The following is a 6,773-nucleotide window of genomic DNA, read 5'->3' as shown; positions in this document are numbered from 1 at the left end:
AACCTGGCATTCCAAAAAAAGATGTGATCACAAAGAACACATATTGGAGAAATATTCATCCAATTGGTCAATCTACCTTGAATTGGGAACCAATATGAAGAATCTTCCAAAGTAAGAAACTGGTTATCCTCGGCATCCTAGCCATCCAGATCTCCCTGCATCTCCTCTCCAACCACGTTGGGCTTCTTCTTAAATTCCATTTACCATTTAGTTTACCCAAAAGCTCATGATTAGTTGCCAATTGATGATAGACAGCTTTGGCTCATATCTTTCAAAGATTAACCCCTCCCACAACCCATTGATTATGTACCCAAGTTGGGGAAGGGAAGGCCTTGGATGGCCACTCCTGAGGGATATCCCCCCACCAATCTAGCAAGAAGTTTAGCCTCGTCACTAGTGAGCTCATAACACTCTTTAACCTCAACAATAGGTTTCCAAAAACCTGAGTTGACATCCCAAAGGTTGAGCCAACAATGTACCCCCTTCCTTTGTAGAGATCTCGCCTTGTTCAAGTCACGAACAACCACCATCTTATCCCCAACCAACCTAGCCCATCACCACCAAATTTTTTGTAGCAGATTGGCATCCCCCCATAATCTCGGCTGGTCCTTCCAAACCACAATATCACCCAATTTCTTCCATGCATCAATCAACCCTGCAACTAAATCCGAGCCTCTGATTTCAAGTGGGAACTGCCTGACAACATCTTATCTTACCAAGTAAGGCCCTTCAGCTTAGACACCTTTAGCTGATCCTAAGGAATATAGTGGAGCTTGCAAGAGCTTCCTTCTTCTATCCAATAAAAAACTCTAAAGAGCTTCTCTATCTCCTGCCAATGGGTTTTTTTAAAATTCCACACTAAAGCCACATAATTGGCAGGAGTCAAAAGAACATGCTTGATGACCAACAATCAGGCATTCCATCCAAGACTCAGACCATGCCAAGTTCTCACCTTCTTGGCTATTTTGTATTTGGACCAAGCAAATCTTTGCCTTAAGGCATGCCCCAAACCCAAAGCCCCCCCCATATACCAAATAATATCACCACGTTGAAGCCATATAACTGATACTCTGTCAACCCAATCTGGCCTTGTATCCAAATAGGTTCTTACCTTGCATAGGAAGGCCACATTATGACAATCTTCTTGCACCGTTGTCATCACTATATCAGCAAACAACTGATATAGCATATGATTCCCTAAAGGGAGGATTACCCCTTTAACTAGACCCTTTTGCACACCATCGTTCAAGAGACCCATCAATGAAACCATGCACATAGCAAACAATAAAGGAGCCAATGGGCAACCTTGCCTAATAGATCTTGGAAGATCAAAACAACCAACAACCATCCCCCCATTAAGGCATAGAATGGCTGAGGCATTGCCAAATAATGCCCTGACCATCTTAGCAAGACCCACCCAAAGCCCATATGAATCAAGACAACATCAATAAAGTCCCATAGGATATAATCATATGCTTCATCTAGATTCAAGCCAAACAAGATGCAACTCTGGTCAAAGGAACATGCATAATCCAGGATCGAAGATACATTCAGAATATTTTCAAAGATGGCTCTCCCTTTGATGAAACCGTTTTGCTCCCTATCAACCAACAACTGCATACAATTCCTTTGTATTCTAAGGGAAAGCACTTTGGCAATAGTTTTATACAACAACATTATAATGGGATGACAATCTCCTACTCTTAGCCGATTCTGCCTTTTAGGAAACAGTTTCATAAGATCAACATTAACATCTGCAAATAGGCACCCAAGAGCGAGCATTAACATTAGTAGATAGGCAAACACTGCATTAGCCATATTAACCAAATCAATCTTACTATGATCCCAAAAGACACGGTAAAATTCCACAGTAAACCCATCAGATTCTAGAGATCTATCATTCTCCATCATAGAAAGGGTGTCCCATAATTCCTAAATGGTGAGTCTCTGAGACAACTTCATTTTGTCCTCCTCTATAACCTGCACCTTAATCAGCTCCAACACTTTTTGAACATTAGAGTCCCACTCCTCATTCTGAAAAGTAGGCATACCCACAATAACATTCGACTAATTCGTGAACACATCAGTTATGTGCCAAAAGTCAACAACCACATTCCCTTGAGCATCATGAACACGATCCACACTACTTCTTAATTATGTTTTCTCCTCACAAATTGAAAGAACACCTTCAAAGGGGCATCTCCAACTTCCAGTCATAATTGTTGACTCAAAACTCTGGCATATTCAACCCTACATAGATGAGAGATTAATAGCTCATATTGTTGGGCTCTAGTAAGTCTTACTTGCTTATCCCAATCACGGGCTGCCAAATGAACCACTCTAATCCTCGTGTCCTAGCGTAGACATGGGTCTTCCACCAACATAGTACTCTCTTTCCACTTAGCTTCCACAAAAGCACAAAAAATCCAATTAAACATATGAGCCTTGTCAAAGTTAAAAGGCTTGTCAAAAGATTGACCCACCATTTTTGGAGTTGAGAAAATCCATTCAATGGGAACATGATCTGAGACACTCATCTAGATCCACAAACCACCCTTCAAAGGAGAATGCATATACCATCCTCATTTGAGGCATAGAACATATCTAGTATACAAGCACAAAAATCATCCCCCTTTCTTCGGTTATTCCAAGTAAAACTCTCTAGCCCCTGAGCATTGAGCTCAAGATAGTCCAAAAGACCCCAACCGAGCATTAAATCCTCCCAGAGATCTTTTCCCACTCCAATAATACCCCTCCCCGTAGAGGATCTATCAACCCCATGAACCATCATATTCCAGTCCCCACCAAGCAACCATTTAGAGCTAGACATATTAGTACTTAGGTCTCTCCAACAGACTCTCTTGCCACCCCCACCATTAGGAGCATAAACAATCACAACATGAAAAGTAAAACCATCAATAGAGACCCTCTCTCAGTCCATGCTGACCACTAACTAGAATAGTAATACCTCCCCTCCCATGAATAGGACAATTTACTATAACAGTAACCAACCTGCTTAGAGGAATACCACAAGGAATCAACATCCCCACATTTCAACTCTTGAAGAAGGACCACATCAGGATGTCTATGATTCACCAAACTCACACAACTTTGTTTCATAAGGCAACAAAACCACACAAATTCCAAGAGACCACCAAACCTAGTGTAAGCTCCCTACTCCCTTCAGGGACAAAGCTAATGTGGGAACTCCACCCAAGCTAGACACTCATGAAAAATGAATTTATTCACACTAAAAGAGGGACTCCAAGGAATAACCAACACCACCACACTAAGATCGACCAACAAGCTCATTTCGCATAGCTTCCAACACACATCTATGGAGAAAGGAATCTTTACCAACATATCTTGCAGAATACCCAGATGACGGAATATCACACCCATTATGAGAAACTGCTCCAACTTCCCCATAAACGGCACCCTCCCCTTGTAAAGAATAAGTAAACCCCTCCTCTTGATAGCCTCTCCAACTTCGGTTTGACAACCTACAAAGGTGTTTCATGAATGTTTCTTACCACCACAGCTCGCCAAACCCTTTCTCTCCGCTTCCATGGCTTTTTTTAAGCATTGCTCAAGCTTCGTCATTTGACAAGGCTAAAAACCCACTCAAAAGCTTGTGCGAGAAGTCATGTCTGTATACGAGAGTGAAACATCATACTCCTTCCCACTCTTTTTAGCACTTAGATCAACCCCAACCTTAAAACCCTCATTGACATCTCCTGATCCTTTTGCCTTTGAACCCTCACAACCCCCCCTTCACCACTCACCTTACCTTTCATCAGATCCTCGTGATGACACTTCACACCCCTCTCAAGCGTCACACCTCCATCACCTCTCTGTGTGGTTACCATGCACAAAGCCTAAGGGCACCCAATTTATTCATTTTTAAAGACGCTCTTTGAACTTTACTCTGGAAAGCAAAGTACTCTTGGAGGAGTGTGGAGTAATTTACACCTAGGTATCCATAAGAAAAGTAAATATGGCAATTCACACTTGCATACGCATGCACATGTACATGCACATGCACACTATGCATGTGTACATATGCGCATGCACTAATGCTCCCTCCCCCCGCCGTTCTCTCTCTCTCTCTCTCTCTCTCCCCCCCCCCCAGCATGAGTGCACAATCTAATCTTAATTTTTGTTGTATTCAAAATCTATTTGGTGAAGTTCATACGAGAAAACATATTTCTCAAGGCCAATAGACCAAAACCGAAGAGTACTTGTGGCTATAAAAAAAAAACACACACCCACACCATACTCACACACCCATGGGGTTCATAAACTAAAGAGTACCTGTGGGGTTAACAAGGTGAATGATATATATCTATCATTCATTAGGCCTGCCCGTGGGTGAGTGAAATGCTTAAGAGAGCATAAAATTGGAGGCATGAAAAGGAAAGAGTGTACAAAGAGTAGTACATGCAAATGGTCCAATAGTCAACAAGATGAATTTGAGAGAGAGAGAGAGAGAGAGAGAGGATGAAGTCACTAAATGCATGCATTAAAGTCTCTTACAAGGAGCATACTTGGACCAATCACCTTTGTACCAAAGTCATAAATACCATCCTGCCAAAGTTGCTAGCAACCAATAGGAAATTCTCACCCCAATAAATAGAAATAATCAGGATTTTTAGCTTTGAAAACTCGAACTGTTGCTAAGGCTACCCAGAGGGCAGTCCAAAAAGCAAAGAAAAAGAAAATGGTGTGGAGGAAGACTTTAGGAGATAAATGTGGGGGTTAAAGGTCACTGTGCCTTTACCCCGGTTATGTACAATACTCAAACACATATATAAATGAATGAAAAAGAAGATTAGGGTGGTTTTGCACCCACCAAAAATTGTGTGGCTCTCTCTGTCTCTCTCTCTCTCTCTCCTTCTTCCATTCTTGCTTCCGTTGAGAGCACTCTCAACTGGTATCGGAGCCCGGGTGATCTAGCTGAGCGTGCGTGAATGCTTGAAGCTCAACAGCTCTGTGGGAGGAAGGAGAAGCTCTGTGGGAAGCTTTGTGGGTGACTTTACTTGCATCCGAGTATGTAGAGACCTTGGAGGAACCTTTGGAAAAGCCACTTTGGTTTTGCAAAGTGGTTTTGAGAGCCTGTTAAGAGTTTTCAAAAAAAAAAAGTCGTTTTTTGAGCTTTTCCCTGTTCCGTTTGATGACAGAGACTCCATATTGACTTGTAGAGGCAATTATTGCTTGCTTTTGGTGTCCACTTCACTTCAAGAGCTTGGAAACACCTTCATTCTTGAATCTGGGATCATTTCATTGGATTTCTGACTCACTGTGTTAGTTTCTGCGTTTTTTGCCCAGGTGCTGGAACTCAAGTTTGAAGCAACCATTTGCAGATCTGTCGGTTCCGGTGGACTCAGGAGGTCCTAAAACTTCTATGTTGCTCATCATTTGCACTCCGGTGGAGTTTACAAATAGCTCTGTTTCCAAAAACGTTTTTCAGTCCGTGTGTTGGACCCAGTGATTGAGACCACGGTTTCCAAAACCGTCTGTCCCATTGCGTTCCGTACGCCCAAAAACCCCTACCTGTCAGTTCTTGCGTGATTCGGTGGAGGATTTTCAGAGTTATAGATCTCTGTGTATTTGATTTCGTCTCTCTGTTATGTATTTTTCATTCTAAAGTTTTGAAACCTTAGATTTATGCCACATGGCAGTGGATAAGTGTTGACTCCCATTTCTCACTCATCGGTTGGGATTTTGGAGTTCTAGCAGAAGAGAGATATTTGCAGATTTTCTTGCTGATTCCGATTATGCAATGGCGCCCATGTTTTGAGGCATCTCAGGTTCTATTCTCAGTAGCGGTCATTACCGTGGGACTATGATTTCTTGAGCATACCTTATGCAGATCACTCTGGTTGCAGTTTGAGTAGTGTGCACTCATTCATGGTGTGCATTGGGTTGCAATGGATGACTTATAGGCCATTTGGATGCATTACGGTCTTTATTGGATGCGCTGATAAGCCCAAATGGCCTTGTGGGATGCTATTTTTATGGACGCTTTGCACATGGATGCTATTTTTATGCTGAGGGACAGCTTTGACACGTTGCAGGTGATGCATTGATAGTGCTATGCTCTCTTGGATGAGATATTATTGATGCATATGCCAGTGGACGGTGTTTATGCTTGAGTCATTTGGCACTTATTAGCATTTTCTTTTGGGCCAGATTTGCTCATATGGATGCATAGTATATGCACATGAGTTAGATGCATCTTTTGATGCTTTGGTCTTTGAGTTTTGGTGATATTTTACTCTATTATGGCATACACATTTGGGTGCACCTAGTATTTGGTGTGATTCTCTCTTGCAGGCACTAGCATTTGGGATTTTATTTCATTTGCATCATGGCATCCTCTTCCATGAGTTTTTTAGCATTAAAAAGTTTGATGGGACAAACTTTTCTTTGTGGAAAGAACAAATAAGGGATGTGCTTATTCAAAAGAAGCAGATTAAACCCTTGGCAGGGATTGAAGCTAAGCCTGCAAATATGTCTGAGGATGATTGGAATGAGTTGGATGCATTAGCAAAGTCTACTATTAGACTTCATCTTGCAGAGTCAGTTTATTTCACAGTAGTAAATGAGCAGACTAAATCAGCCCATAAAAGAAGGGGAAAGAAAGAGTTTGAAATGCTTGATTTGGTGCATTCAGACGTATGTGGTTCCATGCCTACATGGTCATTAGGCGAGGCTGAATACTATGTGACATTCATTGATGATGCAAGTAGGAAAGTGTGGGCTTATGCTAT

The sequence above is a fragment of the Dipteris shenzhenensis genome, chromosome 3 (genome assembly GCF_047967505.1).
Source record: "Dipteris shenzhenensis isolate YYH24624 ecotype China chromosome 3, Dip_SZ_1.0, whole genome shotgun sequence".
Classification (NCBI taxonomy): domain Eukaryota; kingdom Viridiplantae; phylum Streptophyta; class Polypodiopsida; order Gleicheniales; family Dipteridaceae; genus Dipteris; species Dipteris shenzhenensis.
The sequence above is the reverse complement of the archived record's forward strand: the minus strand, read 5'-3'. Positions refer to the sequence as shown.